Source organism: Panulirus ornatus, chromosome 27, assembly GCF_036320965.1.
Source record: "Panulirus ornatus isolate Po-2019 chromosome 27, ASM3632096v1, whole genome shotgun sequence".
Lineage (NCBI taxonomy): Eukaryota > Metazoa > Arthropoda > Malacostraca > Decapoda > Palinuridae > Panulirus > Panulirus ornatus.
The window spans coordinates 14,136,868-14,157,587 of record NC_092250.1 but is presented as its reverse complement, the minus strand read 5'-3'; the positions used below and the strand labels follow the sequence as shown (position 1 = coordinate 14,157,587).

The following is a 20,720-nucleotide window of genomic DNA, read 5'->3' as shown; positions in this document are numbered from 1 at the left end:
TGGTTTGACCTTCATCGAGGCTCTCCCGAGATGGTCAAGTGTGATTTGGAGACGCTTACTCAGTTTGGTGATTGAAATCTTCCCCCACTTTCTATTTACCAATTGGGTGAGCCTCCTAACCTCGCCCTCCTGATGGAGGGCAATCTCGTAGAGCGTTTCCCTTCTCCTCCCGAGGAACTCTGTGTCGTTAGAACTCTACAGACAAGGCGAAAATGAAGATAGCAATCTGCGTCTTTTCTCTATAGAGCAATTACAGCTATTACACATGTCGCTCTTGTGTCACTCTATCTTTCCCCCCCTGTGGAGTTATTCAGGAGATTGCGAGAGCCACATCTTCAAGACCAATTACTGGGAAGGTCACAGTTGTTGTTCTTTGACTCTATTACTTCTAAGGAAGGTACCAGGAGTTAGCAAAATGGGTGCTCAATCCTTCCCTAAGTAGCGCCAGAGGTCTTTGCCGTTTCCCTCTTTCCTGCAGGTAGAAGGATGAGTTCTAGACCATCTATGTCTGTCTCTGCTATAGGCAGAGGTACACCCCTCTCTGGGGCACCAACGCTTTAAGAGACGATAGGTCTAGATCCGTGGTTGGATTCCCATCATCATAGCTCATCTGGAGTCTTAGAAGTGTTTGAATAGACTTATGGAGTTGGTTTTTCTCAATCACACATTTTAAAGGGAATTGTGGGGCAGCTTCCGACTTAGCTTGCTAAGGAATACACTGAAGGAACATTTGGGGCAGGCCCAGACTCAGTTTGTTAAGGAATACACTGAAGGAACATTTGGGGCAGCCCCAGACTCAGTTTGTTAAAGAATACACTGAAGGAACATTTGGGGGCAGCCCCAGACTCAGTTTTGTAAAGAATACACCGAAGAAACATTTGGGGGCAGCCCCAGACTCAGTTTTGTAAAGAAAACACTGAAGGAACATTTGGGGCAGCCCCAGACTTAGTTTGTTAAGGAATACACTGAAGGAACATTTGGGGCAGCCCCAGACTCAGTTTGTTAAAGAATACACTGAAGGAACATTTGGGGCAGCCCCAGACTCAGTTTGTTAAAGAATACACTGAAGGAACATTTGGGGGCAGCCCCAGACTCAGTTTTGTAAAGAATACACCGAAGAAACATTTGGGGCAGCCCCCGGCGCAGTTTGTTAAAGAATACACTGAAGGAACATTTGGGGCAGCCCCAGACTCAGTTTGTTAAGGAATACAATGAAGAAACATTTGGGGCAGCCCCAGACTCAGTTTGTTAAAGAATACACTGAAGAAACATTTGGGGCAGCCCCCGGCTCAGTTCGTTTAGGAACACACAGTGGAAACATTTAGCAATCATCCACTGGAGTCTGCGAGATTACTAGCTTTTACGAAAACCATTTTCTTTGCTTCCGGTCATGAAAAAAAAAAACAAAGTGACCCAGGAAGAAGAAGAAGAAGAAGAAGAAGAAGAAGAAGAAGAAGAAGAAGAAGAAGAAGAAGAAGAAGAAGAAAAGAAGAAGAAGAAGAAGAAGAAGAAGAAGAATGTCCCTCTGTATCTATCCTTCTCGAAGGTCTCCATCTAGAAGTTCAAAATGACCACAGTACGGAGCGTCCTTACGATAAGACAATTAACCCAGACTTAAAGAAACGCTCACTAGTCCATTCCAGTCCATCCCACAACGAGGAAATTTCAGAGTCTACAAATCGTAACCAAACTTGGCATTTGAAGATGATGACGATGATAATGATGATGTCCTTCGGCATTTGCTTAGCCCTACAAGTTTTGTAGGAGAGCAATGGCTTCTTAGGTTCCAGAAATATCTACTGAGAAGAGGCAATAGATGCTCCAAACGTAAGACTGGAATTGCTGGAACCAAACTTACGCTCTTCCTCACGGACATCTATTGAGGAACACTTCTTTCCCAGGTTCCTTAGTCTAAGTGGTAAAGTGATTCTTGGAACCCTCTGCCAAAATGAGGAAAAGAGACGTAGCGCCAAGATCTCTCTCTCTCTCACCCCCTGCACGTATGCAACTCCGTCGGCTTATATACTTCAAGTTTTTTCATTTACCCAAGCATTTGTGATATACACCTTACTTACTTCCCATTGGCGCTAGATAAGGGAACTGTGAGAGTCAGCAGTTTGTATCGGGTTGAACTGCCCTTGTGGCAGGACGAGGCTTAAACAGTGGTGGAGACAACCCCCTGAATGTTAAACAACGTTGTTCAAGAAAGGTTATACACTCGCTACACTATTCATGATGTGAACATTGTTCAACGCTTCTAAAGCTAAATTTCTCGTGAACATTGTTCAACGCTTCTAAAGCCAAATTTCTAGTGAAGATTGTTCAACGCTTCTAAAGCCAAACTTCTAGTGAACATTGTTCAACGCCTCGAAAGCCAAATTTCTCGTGAACATTGTTCAACGCTTCTAAAGCCAAATTTCTCGTGAACATAGTTCAACGCTTCTAAAGCCAAACTTCTAATGAACATTGTTCAACGCTTCTAAAGCCAAATTTCTCGTGAACATTGTTCAACGGCTCTAAAGCCAAATTTCTAGTGAACACTGAAGGGACGACCTTATCCATAATGTCTGAACCTCTCTATTCAGATCACAATATCATCAGTCTGGATACACTTCCAATCCTTCTTTGAAGAACCTTATTCCTTAGAGACGTCGGAGGCTCTGTTCTTTTGTTTTTTCCCCCCTTTTACCGTTTCTCATGTAATAAACAAGGCTACTGATACCAATGCCTAACTACAGGAGTTCTCTACAAGTACCACTTATGGTGGATTTTGGTACAAGTTTCTCCGTGGACCTAGTTGGGGATAAACTCCGGCCCCCTTTGTCCTTGAGGTGAAGCGCGCTACATCCCCCACCCCAGCCCGAGAGAAGCTGACATAAGTCCTAGCCATCCTAGGATCTAAGAGCCTTTTTCTTTTGGGGATTTCGCTCCTTCAACGCCTCATGTAAAACTCTGTTCTTGGGAGCCTTGGGGGACGTGCAGTTAGCGAGATACACGTAAGTGTTCAGACACAAAAGAATTCTTTTCTTTTCTTATCTCTGACGATGGTATATCCTGGGTTTAGAGACGAATCCAAACCCTCTAAAAAAGGTATTTTCAAAAGACTACGACGACACGAGAGACTCATTCTTTACATGCAATTGAATCTCTTAGCAGACATTGGAAAGATCACCGGAGACTATAGAAAGCAACGTCACGTTCATCTAAGAAAAAAAAAGCTTGAATCGCCTTCGGGAGAAACCATCTCGCCCTGAAGTATTAAGCTTAACTGAGTGCTCCATCCTAGCCCGCATGCAGGATCCCAAGCTTAGTGATAAGAAGGAACAAAGGAAACAAGAGGTAATTCAAGGAGCAACAGACCCTTGGAGGCTGTTGGTGAGAGGAGCAACAGACCACTTTTGTTCCTTGGAGGCTGTTGGTGAGAGGAGGAGGAGATCTGAAACTTGTACATTAGTGTGGCGAAGAATCGAAAGACACACAAGGTAGCTTCTAGCTTCAGGAACCTCACCTTAGAAGAGATCGAAGTCCTCTGGATGAGATCGAAGTCTCTGGCACTCTTGTAACACGTTCATCGAAGTCCTCTGGATGAGATCGAAGTCTCTGGCACTCTTGTAACACGTTCATCGAAGTCCTCTGGATGAGATCGAAGTCTCTGGCACTCTTGTAACACGTTCATCGAAGTCCTCTGGATGAGATCGAAGTCTCTGGCTCTCTTGTAACACCTTCATCGAAGTTCTCTGGATGAGATCGAAGTCTCTGGCACTCTTGTAACACGTTCATCGAAGTCCTCTGGATGAGATCGAAGTCTCTGATATCTGTGTCTAGCCTTATCTGAATCTCTCTCTCTCTCTCTCTCTCTCTCTCTCTCTCTCTCTCTCTCTCTCTCTCTCTAACCTCTCTCTCTCTCTACCTCCTCCTCCTCCTCCTCCTCCTCCTCCTCCTCCTCCTCGTCTTCAGGTACGATCCTGAGCTGGAAGAAAAGGCGTCAAGATTTGGACATCAGAAAAACTCTTATTATCCTTCTAAAGACGCGTGTCGGGAGCATGTATTCCGAGGCTTCCAGCCTCACACCTCTTCTGTCTGTTGTCCGTCTACACACTTCCCTCTTCTTCTTCTTCCTCCTCCTCCTCTAGTTCTCCCTCCCTCCCTCAATCACTACTCCATCCCTTACGTAGTCTACTCTCCTTCCTTCGACCTCACACTCCTCCTTCACTTCTCTAACCTCTCTCTCTCTCTCTCTCTCTCTCTCTCTCTCTCTCTCTCTCTCTCTCTCTCTCTCTCTCACACACACACACACACACAGACACACACACACCAACTTCCATCTTTCCTTCTTTCCTTCCTTCCTTCCTTCCTTCCTTCGTGCGTCCACACTCACCACCCTTCCCCGGCCCTCACTCTTCAAGGCCTTCCCTCACCTGTCCTCCACCACCTCGCAAAACACAGGGGGGGGTCCTGTCTTTGTCAGCCCCCCCCCCCCCCCTGCAGTGACCTTCCTTCCTCCCTCTCTCCCTCTCTTCGTCCCAGCGCGTCTATATCACCAGGTATTTCTCGTGGTCATATCACGCGACAGCCGAGTAACTCTCTCTCTCTCTCTCTCTCTCTCTCTCTCTCTCTCTCTCTCTCTCTCTCTCTCTCTCTTTCTCTCTCTCACGCATCCTGGAGAAGCCATCACCTCGAGACCCTCCTCACTCTCGTATCGTCTCTATTCCCACAAAAATTCTCTCTCTCTCTCTCTCTCTCTCTCTCTCTCTCTCTCTCTCTCTCTCTCTCTCTCTCTCTCTCTCACGCCCTCACCTCGAGACCCTCCACGCTCGTATCGTCTCTATTCCCACAAAAATTCTCTCTCTCTCTCTCTCTCTCTCTCTCTCTCTCTCTCTCTCTCTCTCTCTCTCTCTCTCTCTCTATCTATCTATCTATCTATCTATCTACCTATCTATCTATCTATCTCCTCCGTGTTGGACAAGACTCTAAACGCCATTATTACCCTGTTCTTCTTGCTGCCATACCTCTTCACACACACACACACACACACACACACACACACCCAAACTGTGTTGTTTTTCGCTCCGGGGTTGGAGACACTATCTCTCATAATTCATGGTCGGGGCAATTCAATAACTTCCCACTTAAGGGCCTTCTCGTTATACACCTACGTAAGTAACTCGTCCACACCGACCGTTTTTCATCTGCAGTTTTCCCCTTCCCGATTCCAAGCACAATCTGAAGGTTTGGTCTTTTCAAGGTCTCTCTTTTTTCCCCCCCAACACACACACACACACACACACACACACACACACACACACGTTTATCCTTCTTAGCTGAACGTTTCTTACTTGAACGTTTTCTTCGTCCATAAACGTGTCAAGTTTCATTTAAGTGAATCTAGACTTAATCTGGTCATTCATCCTTATTCCTCGTTACCACGAGTGCTTTTGCGTATATGTCTTGAGATGCGTATTGCGTATATGTCTTGAGATGCATATTGTGTATATGTCCTGAGATGCGTATTGCGTATAAGTCTTGATATGCGTATATGTCCTGAGATGCGTATTGCGTATATGTCCTGAGATGCGTATTGCGTATAAGTCTTGATATGCGTATATGTCCTGAGATGCGTATTGCGTATAAGTCTTGATATGCGTATATGTCCTGAGATACGTATTGCGCATATGTTTTGAGATGCGTATTACCGCCAGATTCGCACGATGATGAGCGTATAAGTCCTTTGCGTATATGTTCTGAGATGCGTATTGCGTATATGTTCTGAGATGCGTATTGCGTATATGTCTTGAGATGCGTATAACCGCCAGATTCGCATGATAATGAGCGAGTCTCAAACTTCCTCTTAAAGAGTCAAAACACCCGGCTCATTACGGTCATTAGAACCACAATCCCTCACACTTTAACTCATAATGACCTTTATCATTAAAAGACCTCGTAAGACACACACACACACACACACACACACACATCTTGGTGCTCCAGACACTAATTGGCTACACTCAGATCACGTAGGATCTGATGGTAATACAGTGTAGGATCTGATGGTCCTACACTTAGGAGAGGATCCCACCTGATGGTTTGACACTCGGATAATGAAGGACCTGATGGTCTGACACTCAGATAATGAGGGACTTGATCAGATAATGAGGGACCTGATGGTTTGACACTCAGATAATGAGGGACTTGATGGTTTGACACTCAGATAATGAGGGACTTGATCAGATAATGAGGGACCTGATGGTTTGACACTCAGATAATGAGGGACCTGATGGTTTGACACTCAGATAATGAGGGACCTGATGGTTTGACACTCAGATAATGAGGGACCTGATGGTTTGACACTCGGATAATGAGGGACCTGATGGTCTGACACTCAGATAATGAGGGACCTGATGGTCTGACACTCAGATAATGAGGGACCTGATGGTTTGACACTCAGATAATGAGGGACCTGATGGTTCGATATTGAGATGGTGAAGGATGTGATGTTCCCTGATTCATATTTCAAAGGTTCTGATGGTTCCACATTCAGATCGTGAACGTATAATGTCTCCACTCTGAGATGGCAGAGGCTCTGATGGTCCCACAATCAGATCACGAACTTCTAAAAGTCTCCACATTGAGATGAAAAAGGCTCTGATGGTCCCACAATCAGATCAGGAACTTCTAAAAGTCTCCACATTGAGATGAAAAAGGCTCCGATAGTCCTTCAATCAGATCACGAACTTCTAAAGTCTCCACATTGAGATGACAAAGGCTCCGATAGTCCTTCAATCAGATCACGAACTTCTAAAAGTCTCCACATTGAGATGAAAAAGGCTCCGATAGTCCCACAATCAGATCAGGAACTTCTAAAGTCTCCACGTTGAGATGAAAAAGGCTCTGATGGTCCTACAATCAGATCAGGAACTTCTAAAGTCTCCATATTGAGATGGCGAAGGATCTGATCGTCCCACATTGTAATGACGAAGGAGCTCAATGTCCCACATTACCATACTTCAGCTCTGATGGTCCTGTTCATGGTTCTATGACCATCCTCATAGACCCCACCTGGCAGGTACCCATGAGTGAGAGACAGACCCAAAATTCAACAATGTTACCAGAGTTACATACACAACAGGAGACCTGTACGCGAGGGAAGGTGGTTTACATACAAATATTAGAATCAGATCCTAGTACACGGAGAAGGAAGCTTGGGAAAGCTGTTCGAAAGATAATGTTGAACCAAAACAAGATGACGCCTCTCAAGTCTCGTCGCCTTCACTCTAAAGAAGCGCACAGATCTAACTGAAAAGGGTCAAGAAATGAGCAACTCAAGACAGTTCCTGGATCGAAAGAGCTGAGCCACAATGAGAAGCTGAGGGATATACCAATTTGTCCCCCATGGAGGAGAGAAGAGAGAGAGAGAGAGAGAGAGAGAGAGAGAGAGAGAGAGAGAGAGAGAGAGAGAGAGAGAGAGGGTGACTTCATCATGTCCTTCCAAGTTTCTAGACCAACTGGAAGATGTCAACAATGAACAATTCTTCAGGGAATGTAGTAGTGAAGTGACCAGACACCAACACAAGAAGGTCAGGTGTGAGGTGTGTTAGATATAGGTCATACAGCGTAAGGATGGTGTATGACTGGTATATACTACTACACAAGGAAACAGTGAACATCTAAAAGGCTACTTTTGTCTGTGTCGAAGGCACGGGTAGCTGAGGCAATAACCAAACCCATACCATTAACGCTATACGTATCTATACCCTAGACTTTGCCAGGTACCCATTTTATCGACCCACCCTTAGGGGATGGATGAACAGCTGGGTTGCCTGTGGACCGACTGCCGCAACCAGGATTCGAACCTATGCGTCACGGTCAGGAACGCTATCACCGCTAAAGAAAGTTCAAAAGACGAGGCGCCATGAGTGTAGAACTCTCTCTCCCGCGGAACTCTTCACCTGTCTTGTGCAATGGGCAATTGCACACACACACACACACACACACACACACACACACACACACACACACACTGTACATACTCGGGTAAAAGGCATCAAATCATATTCAAAAAGCCACACACGGTTCAGTACACCTACACCATACATTCTAGAACGACCTCTTCTCTTTATAGTCTATCCTCTCTTTCCAACGCCTCCGTTTTCTTCTCCTAACAAGACAAAACGAAAATAAAGTTCCTTCGTACCTTCGCTTCAAACTCGTGGCGCAGACGCACCACAGACCACATTACCACGCGATAACCTTATAGCAAAGCGCTTGCTCTCCAACTCAAGCGGTGGTAGAACGAAGAAGGACTTTTTCTGGCCTTTTGGCATGTGTACTGGAAGAATGTTCATCTAGCACCATACGCTACATCTGCATCTCCGTGGTTACAGAGATGCAGACAGTTGTATGGCACCTCGGCACAATACAGGCCACAGTAACACCTGGAGATTGGAAGACGCCCTCCCCCTCACATACATCTTGCTGGTGAAAACCAAGCTCGCCCTGGAAACCCACAATTTATTACTCATAATTCAAACAGAAACCTAGGCCAGGAGCGGCTGGAGTGAGCCGTTTGTTAGCTAAAGCCTCATTCGCTCGTTTTCTTCCACCTCCACCACCCTCCTCAATTTAGCATTCCCAGCTAAGATGCGAGAAAGCTCGGTCTGTCTTGTAGATAATATTTTGATGGTAGCTAAGATGGATGCCTCGATGGGCTTCGCGACCCTAGGAGAAAATTCTCGGCGGGACACTCAGCTCAGTGGCCTTCAGGATGGAAGAAAAGGCAATCATCTATCCAGTGAAGGATTATGAAAATTATTCATAATTGTTGAACTAGTCTCTTAATAAACTTACGATGGGGTGGTGTTGTATGCATTATATAGTCTACCCAACTATCTTTCCAATCTACTTTGGAGCTCAGACTGTCGTAAACATCTACGAGTCCTATCTATACATGACATACTTCCACTGACTGTGTTGTACGATAATAAGGCAGATGCTCCTTTGCAAGTAGTCATCCACTTGCTTTCAAAATATCTTTTCGTGGATTTTACCGACTTTAAGGCGACAGACCTTAAGCGTAGCATGTGAAAATGTTATCTTTACGTAACTTTGTGTGTAAGAGACAAGGTTAAGCAGTTATGGTTCTCGTACGTTAAGTGTCTAAATAACTATGAATCTTTTGGGCAGTCTTCGTTTAACTTGGCTTTTCCTCTTAATTTCGTGTCATCAGCAAAGAGTCTTGACATCCTAATGGTGGTAGTTCTGTCTCCACATCACTGACATAGACAATGAATTGTGTGGGTACTAAGAATGAGCCTTGCAATACTCCACATATCGTTTTAAACCACTTAAACGCACCCTTTCTTCCCTCTCCGTGAACCACTTAAGTAAAGATGTTATGTCCCTGTGCTGTGCTTTTCAATCTTATGTGGAAATATTGTAAAAATGTCTTTTGAAAGCCTCACTATATAATGTCTGAGGGTACCTTGGAATCCCTGTGGTTATATAAATGAGAGTTATGCATCATAATCGTAAAACATCATCTATTTCGGTGATGATCAAATGGTCGACTTTATCAACTTTTTGTTAAGACATTTAATAGTCTTGTATCTATTTGTTGTTTCTGAGACTATTCCTAGAATAGATACATGAGTGATAGAATAATCAGAGATGAAATGCATCAGAATGCATTAAGTCACTGACCTTTTATGAGTGAGATGAGTTTATCCGTACTGGCTATCGAGTCATTCATCTATCTTTAAAAGCCTTGGTGGGAAAAATCCCGCATCACATTCTGTATCGTGTGGGGCATAAGGCCTGTGACTCATTTAGGAACAATACAGTGCTAACCCAAGACCTAGCTACGAAGAGGGATATTCATTGCATGCGAACTCGTCTTACTTAGTCGCGAGACATCCTGAAAACTGCAGAAAAGCAGTTAGTTACAATTCTGATTCGAGACCAAAAAAAAAAAGAAAATAAAAACGGATCCAAAACTCAATGTACATTAAGTTCATGGGTTGATGAGGGAATTTACATGGAGAAACGTTCAAGCTAATCCGTTGAGTAACGAGAGGGCATCTACGTGGCAGACGCCCAACCACATAAAGAAAACGAGGCCTATTTAAGTTTAAAGTTCGCCACACCCGAAAAAAAGAGAAATGCATCTCGGGTAAAGCCGTTAGAGGGATGGGTGAGGCAATCTGCGCCACCCAGTTCGTTTGACACCACCCGCGTATGGGCGGCTGGCTCTTCCTCCCTCACCGTGGGTCGTCAATGACCCGTGTGCTCTGAAGTGTGGCTGCTGTCAGCATGGGTACGACAGACCATGCACAGTGCGAACGTAGACTTCAAATCTTTCTCTGAATATTGTCTGATAACTAAATTATCTAGAGGTAGAGGCAATAAACGTAATGGTCTGAGAGTAATTATCAACAAGGACTAAATGACGAGTAACCAAGAGACAATACGTAATAATTCTACAATTATTTGAAGAATTATATTGCAACCAAGATGGTACGAAATGTCTACATCATCATTTTTTGGCACACTAAACTCGCTTTCATTAAGCCTCTTCGTTACGGTATCAATCATTCAAGAGAGATGCGACAGGTACAAAGAGGTATTCATTATCGTTCTTGAATGCCGCTATTCGTAAGTGTTCAAGATGATAGTCAGTTCAACGCCCCATGAAACTTCGCCTCCCAATTTAAAAGGTATACCCAACGTAAGGGTTGGTTGAAACGTTGGATTGGACATTGGAAGGAGGTAAAGTCTCGTGTTGATAATCACATAATAGTCAGCCCGTGATCGTGCAAATCCAAGTAATTGACTTCAAGATGGATAACCATGAGGAATTCTATTTGACGTTGCAACTAAATGGTAAATTCTTTATCCTTATAGGTGAAGGGACAGGGTGTACTCTTGAAGATTAAGAATGGAAATAGTCATGGTTAGATACGCGACTAACGAAGGCTGTAAAACAGCGCGTGTGCAAAAGAACAGTGTGACAGAAAAGACAGATGCAGAGATTCAACCCATTATTGTTCTTGTAGACGTACAGTTGGACCAAACTGGTTATGTTACTGAATTGTTTACAACTTTATAGTATGACCTCCTTTGGGAAAAGGAGACAGAGGCAAACCCCCTAATATTTTTCAACCTTTTCAAACCTGATTTACCTGCTAGTTCAAAAGCCAAGTGGGACTTCCAAGCCACTCTCTATACCAAAGAATTGGTGGGAGTTCAATTTCTCTCTCGTGGATGCTATTATACCCATGAACTACGTCTTGGTAAACATAACTTTCCACGCAAGACACCAGAGACTCCGTCACTTCATTCATTTTGCTATACTTGGCTCGTCTTCAAGTAAACACAGCTCAAAGCTTTTATGACATTCCCATCTTTTTGACAACATAACTCATTTACAGTCCTCTCGTCCTTGAGTTGTGTAAAAGAGGCACAAACACCTCCTATCGTTAGCAAGACTGAATCGTTGGCAAAGATTGTATCGTTGGCAAAGACTGTATCTTTGGTAAGACTGTGTCGTCAATGAACTTCTCACTTCAAAGGAGTCGATCTAATCCTGCTACTGTTCGTGGGGTAGCCTTGGACTACAGAGGCTCCTGGGAAAGGTATTCTGGAGTGATTCCAGGACCCTTTCTTGAAAGGGTCTCCAGGGTAATTATAGATAAATATAGATAAGTATATTTGCCACAAGATCCCTTTCTTGGTTCTGGTGTTACTCTAAGACCCTCTGAGATTCTACGCCCCTCTTCCCAGGAGTTCCTGAAGCTCCATGGCTGCGTTACTTCAAGAGCGGGGAAAGATGGACTCCATTAGAGTGGTTAGGTCTTCAAAGAGACTGCATTCCCTTCCGCCAACTGACTATGACACAGCCTAGCCGATGCTAACTTTCCACACGAGATGTAACCTCAGGCAGGTGAAGTCCGGTAACATCAGGGCAATTATACATATATACTAAATCACAGAAAGGATTCGAACCCCACACCTTCTGCATGGTAGGTGGGAACGCTAACCGCTCGGCTACGTATAAAGATGGTATTCATGTGGGGGACTTGGTGGAGGCTTGGCGAAGCAAGAATGCCCCTGTGTGTTGAGGTAATTTCAAAGCAAGTCAAACAAAAGTGAAATGGCACAGAAACTGTGTGTAATGTTAAGAGGGGGAAAAAAAATATACCCGAAATTACACACTATATTCCTTAATACACACGAGATATGATGGATCAGTTCTGAGCATTACTAATGCCATCACGTTTTCACAATGTATTTGTGTTTTCATAGCCATGTCTACGTATATTCTCGCTTACGAATCGTTGGCGCAGAATCGTATACCACAGGCTAATCAAGTCATAATGGCCTCCCCCGAGTACACTAATGTGTGTACACTGATGCGTGCCGCGTAAGCACAAGACCCACCTGTGGCAATTTCGTCTCTTCATTAAAAACGCATCCATAATCATTACGATATATAATCATATAAAGATTTCAAATTACGTGTGATCATATGCGAATACCTATGCATCATGCTGATAATTTTGCTGGATAATTGTTAAGGGTGATGGCTGTCCTCAAAAGTACTTAGGACTAAATGGTAATAAATGGTAATAACACTGATTTTTTTTACCGTGTACGACAAAATTTTAGGATCACTAGGTGTGTGTGTGTGTGTGTGTGTGTGTGTGTGTGTGTGTGTGTGTGTGTACTTTAGAACTGAGTGTATATGCGTGTGTATTTGTGTCATGTGGTTTGGTAGAAGTCACTCAAACTTCACCTAAGGTATTTAAAAAAAAAAAAAAAGACAAATTTTAATGAAACCAACACTATTTCTTCTATATGTATTTGTAAGATGTTACTCACTGCTTTAAATGGCACTCATTCAAGACTTAATTCAAAACATTTTTTTATTCCTTACTATTTATCGCTTTGTAAGCCATTTTTCCTGAATTACTCAGTGAAAAAAATTAAGATGGACAATATCCACTGGTTCACTGAGGGTCCTAACAGTGACTCGGGGGTCTTCGATAAGTACATATGGTTCGCAAGACCCTGAAGACCATCACTCCCTCCTTCCCTCTTGCTAAGATTCTTTACTCACGAATATACTCCTCTAAAAAAGATATTCCACATAGAGATCTGGTCCTCACTCCGAGATAAGCCCCCATGACAACACAATTCTAAGGTAATTTGAGTACAATATAAACGGCATGGATTATATCCACTTACCTAAATGGTTTATATTCATTTATCTAAATGAAATAAATCATTCATGTAGTGTTGATTAAATCCTTTATTGTACTTTACGGGATTCTAATCGAGTTCTAAACTATGTCATGAAAATCATTTTGGGTGGGGGAAGGTCGCCCGGCCTTCAATATCTAAACATTACCCAGCAGCGTAGTGTAGGGTCATGCCACACAGTGCTGGTTGCGTAAAGCCTTTATCACTTTACGACTATAACTAATAACTGATAACCGCACACAGGTACTGGTTCGCATGGTCGAACAGGCCTTATGTATATCCTCGTATATATATATATATATATATATATATATATATATATATATATATATATTCCTTATATGACCTGTTTTTAGCTAAAATACGACAGTCTGACAATAAGTTTCAACGATGATCAATGGAAACTCCAAAAACATGATCTCCAAATCTAAAACACGTATTCTACAATTAGTCGAAACATGATGTCGAAAAAACATTTGAGATTTAATAGCTATAATCTAAAACAATGTCGTCGACCAGAACTCAAGACATCACTTGCCAAACTAGTCAACAACGAGTAAACTAGACATATAATCAGTTGAATAATCATGGATCAAAGAACAGCACTTGGCATATCAATTATAATTGGGTGAAAGATTATATGGCCCGACAGAGTTGATTAATAATGATCACTTACCTTGACATATCACCTTATAATCACAGTTCAAACAGCATATCAATTATAATCAGTTTAAACAAAGAAAAACATCAAGGCTAAACAAACTGGCATATAATAAATCATTTTACTCACCTTCACGTGGTCATCAAATAGCAGTTGACACAATCATAGTGATTACAACCAGTGCTCGAATTGTAAGAACTTAAACAAGGGGGATAATAATGAGTGTGAGTTAAGTAAAGACTGAAGGGGGTGGGGGGTTGTTGTTATTGAGAAAGTTGTGAATATAAATGCTACAGTTTTGGTGAACATTGGAGGGAAAAACACACAGCTTAATCACAAGCGTAGTCAATATGAGGTTGATGCTAAAGCTTATTTCATAGTTAAAAAAAAAAAAATAATGAGGTGATTATGTGATTGAGATATTAAGAGGGATGCCATCCCACCTCAATTCGAGCACTGATTATTATAATCAGTTGAAATATAATGGCCACAGACACTTGAGATGATAATTTTGTCCTATAATAGGCCGAAAATAATGGCCAAACAGACCATCCATCATCTTCAAACATCAAGGCAAGACAAGAGTGGTATAAAACAGTGGCAAAAGTCAAGAAAGAGTTTATCAGTTTTATTCATTTGATCTCTTAATTTTATCATTACGAAATCTATGTTACTAATATAAAGAGTGATTTAGAAGTGTGGAATTTTCTCTTTTTTTCACTTAAAACTGAACTTTCAAAGATATTAAATAAGATTTATAGTACGGCTATGAGAAAAAGTGAAAATTTAGTGTTACATAGAAAAATACATATTGTAAAATACACAATTATAACCCGTCTATTTCAATGCTCCATATGTCTTATGGGTTCCATTATCAATTATTTCTTTTCGTTATAATAACGTACTCCACTTGTTTCCGCCATGCTATCTATCGTAACACTGGACTTTGAGCATGCATGAGGGAAATCTCATATGCATTGATTCGACACCCGATGTCTACAAAGATGTCTTAACTCATATTTGAATTCAGACCGATTCAAACGTTGCAACGCATGGCCGCCATGCACTTAAAACGCATAACAAAGCGAAACAGGTATTTTTACACTCTACTCGCACGTTTTCTTGTTTTATAACAGCTTCATCCAATTTGTCTATCAACATATGATCGATACAGGACAAGCGCCAGCTAAATGTTGCGTGTCAGCGACCAGCATAGCACGAAAAATTTAGAAATTGACGTAGGGTCCCTTTAGGCGACCCTCTTGTTCCTTTACTATTCGTTCTATGTCAACGAATGCGCTGCAAATTCATTTCTTAAACTATCAACTGCTGATTTTGTGTGTATGTTCTACCCCACAATTTCCCTCTAGAGACCAGTCCTTTACGCAAACTTAAAACTGATGGAGATTAAGATCTACACTGAAAATTCCACACTATATCAACTGTAAACACTGTACAGAATCCAATGGTGCTGTTTTCTTTATATTATGTATCTACAAAACATATCGTCCATTTTCTTGACAATTACCAAAACAGTAACTATGTTACTTACCCTCCCTCGCCAGCTGGAGTTGCGTAGTGGGATCCGTATGTTACGAATCACGAGACACTCAGGAAATTAATCCCTTTATGGATCTTCCAGACGAAATTAATCACTTTTACAGATCTTCCAGACGAAATTAGTCACTTTTACGGATCTTCCAGACGAAATGAATCACTTTTACGGATCTTCCAGACGAAATTAATCACTTTTATGGGTCTTCCAGACGAAATTGATCACGTTTACGGAGCTTCCAGGCGAAATTAATCACTTTTATGGGTCTTCCAGACGAAATTGATCACGTTTACGGATCTTCCAGACGAAATTGATCACTTTTACGGATCTTCCAGACGAAATTAATCCCTTTTACGGATCTTCCAGATGATCACACTATGTCTAGGTCATGTACATGATTTCTGAAGGTTGTATTGTGGTGAAGTCATTCATCATGATCGTTATGTTTCAAATACGTTTTTACACTAATTATAATCACTGATTGTTGCCAGTTCTTCCCAAGCTCTGATCACCAGTTAATATATATCAATGATATCTATTCCACCTCCCTGTTCATTAATCACTGACGAACTCTAATGTGGTTTTTACGTTGAGTTCAGAAAAATAATTGCTTCATATATCAGTGTCTCACTGAAGCAGATCTGAATGTGTGTCAAATCTAACTTCATGTCTCTGTTTGAATCACTTGCACAGTGATTTTTTTCCCCTGCAATATAACGAAACACTTTAGCTTGTAACATATTAAACAATCGTGGTGGTATAACACTTAACACTTTATATAAATAGTGTCAGCTTAGCACTTCAGTGTCAGCTTTAGCACTTCAGTGTCAGCTTTAGCACTTTACAATGTCAGCTTAGCACTTCACAATGTCAGCTCAGCACTTCACATTGTCGCTTAGCACTTCACAATGCGAGCTTAGCACTTCACAATGTTAGCTTAGCACTTCACAATGTCAGCTTAGCACTACACAATGTCAGCTCAGCACTTCACATTGTCAGCTTAGCACTTCACAATGTCAGCTTAGCACTTCACAATGCGAGCTTATCACTTCACATTGTCAGCTCAGCATTTAACAATGTGAGTTTAGTACTACACAATGTCAGCTTAGCACTACACAATGTCAGCTTAGCACTACACAATGTCAGCTTAGCACTACACAATGTCAGCTTAGCACTACACAATGTCAGCTTAGCACTTCACGAGAGAGCGAGTTACTAGCAGATATCACACCCCATCTCCTCGTGTCCACCAAGCTACCTCAAGGTATGGGTAGAACTGAGTAAGTTTTTACCTGGGGGCTTGGACGAAGCCACCAGACCAGTTATAACAACCAATTTGACGATCTAGTCTGTCCTAGAACGGATCACGTTAGCAAATAGAAAGGAAAAATAATAACATATGTAGTTATATGGACCGATTCCTCTGCAGATGAAGTAACACGCAAACCTGTAAGCTGATGTGCTGTAGCCAAATACATACGAGGAGGGTTAAAAAAAAAAAAAAAGGTGTTACCACTCCCTAACATAGAAAAATTTTGAGGAAGATCCATCAGTCTGGCCTCACACTAGAATGGCTTTCACAATATTGTAAATACATCGACTGTTAGTGACTATAAACTGGGGCTACCATAATTATGGAGAAATAATGAATATAAACTGGGGCTACCATAATTATGGAGACATAATGAATATAAACTGGGGCTACCATAATTATGGAGACATAATGAATATAAACTGGGGCTACCATAATTATGAAGAAATAATGAATATAAACTGGGGCTACCATAATTATGGAGAAATGATTAATATGAACTGGGGCTACTATAATTATGGAGAAATGATTAATATAAACTGGGGCTACCATAATTATGGAGAAATGATGAGTATAAACTGGGGTTACCATAGAGAAATCTCTCTCATATTCACGTCTTACGAACCCCAGCCAAGACATCAATGGCATTTATCATTTCGATATTCAGTGGACCCAAGCGTTATATAGGCACAGAGTGTCACAATCACGTATGTCAGGTGTCATATATGCCTCGTCCATCTGTGACATGACAGCAGGGCGTTTCACGATCAGCTGTGCCAGGTGGCATGTCATACCCACCTTCCCTCATCCACACACACACACGAGATAAACACCCACAAACCCAAATATACATCTACCTATCTACTACACCCAGCCGAGATGGATAACCCTACCATGCACGCACTCTACTTCAAAATCCTCCAGCAGTGTGAACTCACTGGGGTCCCCTAAAGCCAGACAGACAGACTGGAAATATACAATACCACACCTCCTCTGTGGATCACCATTGGAGGGAAGACCTACCTACCCTTTCCGCCCATCGATAAGAAACTATATGATATATTACTTATCTAATCACTCTGCTGGTCTTTTCTTTCATACTATTCGCCATTTCCCGCGTCAGCGAGGTAGCGTTAAGAACAGAGGACTGGGCCTCTGAGGAAACATCCTCACTCGGCCCACTTCTCTGTTCCTTCCTTTGGAAAAAAAAAAAAAAAAAACGAGAAGGGAGGATTTCCAGCTCCCCCGCTCCCTTCCCTTTTAGTCGCCTTCTACGACACGCAGGGAATACGTGGGAAGTATTCTTTCTCCCCTATCCCCAGGGATAACATCTGTGATACCACTCTACTGGTACCTTATAGAAATCTTACGTGTGCAATGTACACAGCTAGAGTAATTCTACGAATACTAACGCTTGCTCTGCTCAAAACAAAGGCAAGGTGGGGTTGTATATGAGGCAAGACGAGTAACAACATCATTCCAGTAATGATGCCAATTAACTACAGTTTTCCTTGTAATATGTACATTAAACAAGCACTCAAAATTTCGGTCAGAGAATTGCCATTTAGAAATGATAATTGTCAAAGTCCCTTGCAGACATTTTGGATGGTGGAAGCACATTTTGAGCGACAATAATGAAAACTATCGTCATACATATGATTATCAAGTACGAAGTCAACAGTTCATATATTCCATAGTGCAAATATGATGAGAGTCACTATATACCTTTGCACAAAGCTTGCGAAACATCCTGGTCAGGTTAAATGTACTTTCACCCTTAGTAGAACAAATTCTTAAATAAACATTGAATGCTACAACTTTTTGATGTCAAAACCTAAAGCATTATTTTCCCCCATGCGCATTAAACATTATCACTTATTTCTCGTAGAATATGTTTACATCACCCTCTGTTGAAGAAAATACCTTCCAAAAGCAGTATACTTTGCTCTATATTGGTGTAAAAGGGAGCCTAGGCTACGATGCGCTTGTACACCCAATCAAAACCAAGGTACAGCACGTAAACATATCATACAAAGCTATGAGACGATACAGCACAATTGTCAAAAAAAAAAAACCTCATTCCCTGTAACACAAAAAAATAGTAATCACACACACACACACACGGGCGTCAAGGGTGTGGTAGTTCGAGTTTGTGATTGGACGCGTATGGGTTCGAATCTTGGGTATGGCAGTGGGCTTAGACCCAACCCAAGTGTTCATCCTGCCCCTCAGGGATAACAGAGAAAATGGGTATCTGGCCTCGGCTGGGGCGTGTGTGTGTGTGTGTGTGTGTGTGTATACAGACACAGGATTAAAGACACTTGTCCAAAGTGAAGAAGAGACGGGGTAGCACTACTCTCTCCCCTGTAGCACAATCACACACACACACTGCTCACGATATTCATCATGTATGAGCCATACTCACACATCAACAGGTCGCTCCTCATTCCCAAATTTCACATGGAACTCGAAGCCTCCCCCTCGAGTATCACTTGTACTGAAGACGCTCCCCCTATAGCTTAATTCACAGAGCCTCTTTTTTGCTCGCTTGGCCAACTCTTCTTAAGCACTATTTCGCTCAAAATTTTGGTAAGGCTTCTTTTCTTCCCCCCTGTAAAAGAGAATGATGTACAGGAATTAAGCGAGAAATAATGAGATAGTCAAATATATATTGATCAGACTCGGTTATATGAGATATAAGCTGCTGCTTCATATGTAGTAGAAATCATGCCTATGTGGATCGCTCGGTACAGACCAAAGCATGTGAGTAAGCGGGGGACTAACCCCACAGACTGGTCAAAGACTGGTAACGAGGAGTTACGAACGAGGAGAGAGAGAGAGTTGAGGTTTAAGGGACTTGGACCACAGGAGGGATGAGGGCGCGAGGCCCTGCGATGGGAGAGAGAGAGAGAGAGAGAGAGAGAGAGAGAGAGAGAGAGAGAGAGAGAGAGAGAGAGAGAGAGAACCGAGAAATGAGGGAGGTGGGTGAGAGAGCAAAAGGAGAGAGAGAAAGAGAGAGAGAGAGAGAGAGAGAGAGAGAGAGAGAGAGAGAGAGAGAGAGAGAGAGAGAGAGAGAGAGAGCCGAGAAATGAGGGAGGTGGGTGAGAGCAAAAGGAGAGGCGAGAGAGAGAGAGAGAGAGAGAGAGAGAGAGAGAGAGAGAGAGAGAGAGAGAGAGAGAGAGAGAGAGAGTGCATGATAATGAGGAGCGAGGGGGGAGTAGGGGGGGGGGGGAAAGACGGTATACCGGGAATATAACTTAATAAATAAATGGGAATTAATGACGTTGAAGTCGTCACGATAAAATAGGCTATTTATTCATGATTTATCAAGTAAATTACGAAGTAATGATGTAGTAGACAGATGAGAAAGGAAAATAATGAGTAATTAAATGACAGTACCTTGAGAATAATTTGCATATGAACACAATCATTAAGTTTAGGATGATAGAAAAAAATAATGTGTGGAGAAACTGACATGAGTGGATGTGTTTCATGATGATCCAGCAGTGTCAGCCTGGACGTACCTATACTATCAGCACCGTCAGCATGGATGTATCAGCGCCGTCAGCTTGGATGTACCGTCGCCGTCAGCATGGATGTACCATCACCGTCAGCATGGATGTACCGTCACCGTCAGCATGGATGTATCAGCGCCGTCAGCCTGGATGTACCGTCACTGTCAGCATGGATGTATCAGCGCCGTCAGCCTGGATGTACCTGTACCCTCAGCCTGGATGTACCATCACCATCAACGCAGGATATACCATCACCATCAACGCGGGATGCACCATCACCAAGCCGGATGTACCATCACTATCAAGGCCGGATGTACCATCAATGTCAACGCTGGATGTACCATCACCATCAACGCGGGATGTACCATCACCTTCGACGCCAGAAGTACCATCACCATCAACGCCGGATGTACCATCACCGTC

At 42.5% G+C, this 20,720-nt stretch overlaps 1 protein-coding gene across 1 annotated transcript in view; it reads right to left on the bottom strand.

Moving 5' to 3' along the window:
- LOC139757588 (thyrotropin-releasing hormone receptor-like) overlaps positions 1-20,443 on the bottom strand; it is an 833,567-nt gene extending 813,124 nt beyond the window's left edge. Inside the window, exons 1-3 of the mRNA XM_071678214.1 lie at positions 20,307-20,443; positions 19,208-19,393; positions 15,468-16,176 (exon numbers count right to left, since the gene is read on the bottom strand). The gene's annotated coding sequence lies outside the window, so the exon portion shown is untranslated. The remainder of the gene's footprint in view (positions 1-15,467; positions 16,177-19,207; positions 19,394-20,306) is intronic.
- Between the last annotated feature and the right edge of the window lie 277 nt (positions 20,444-20,720).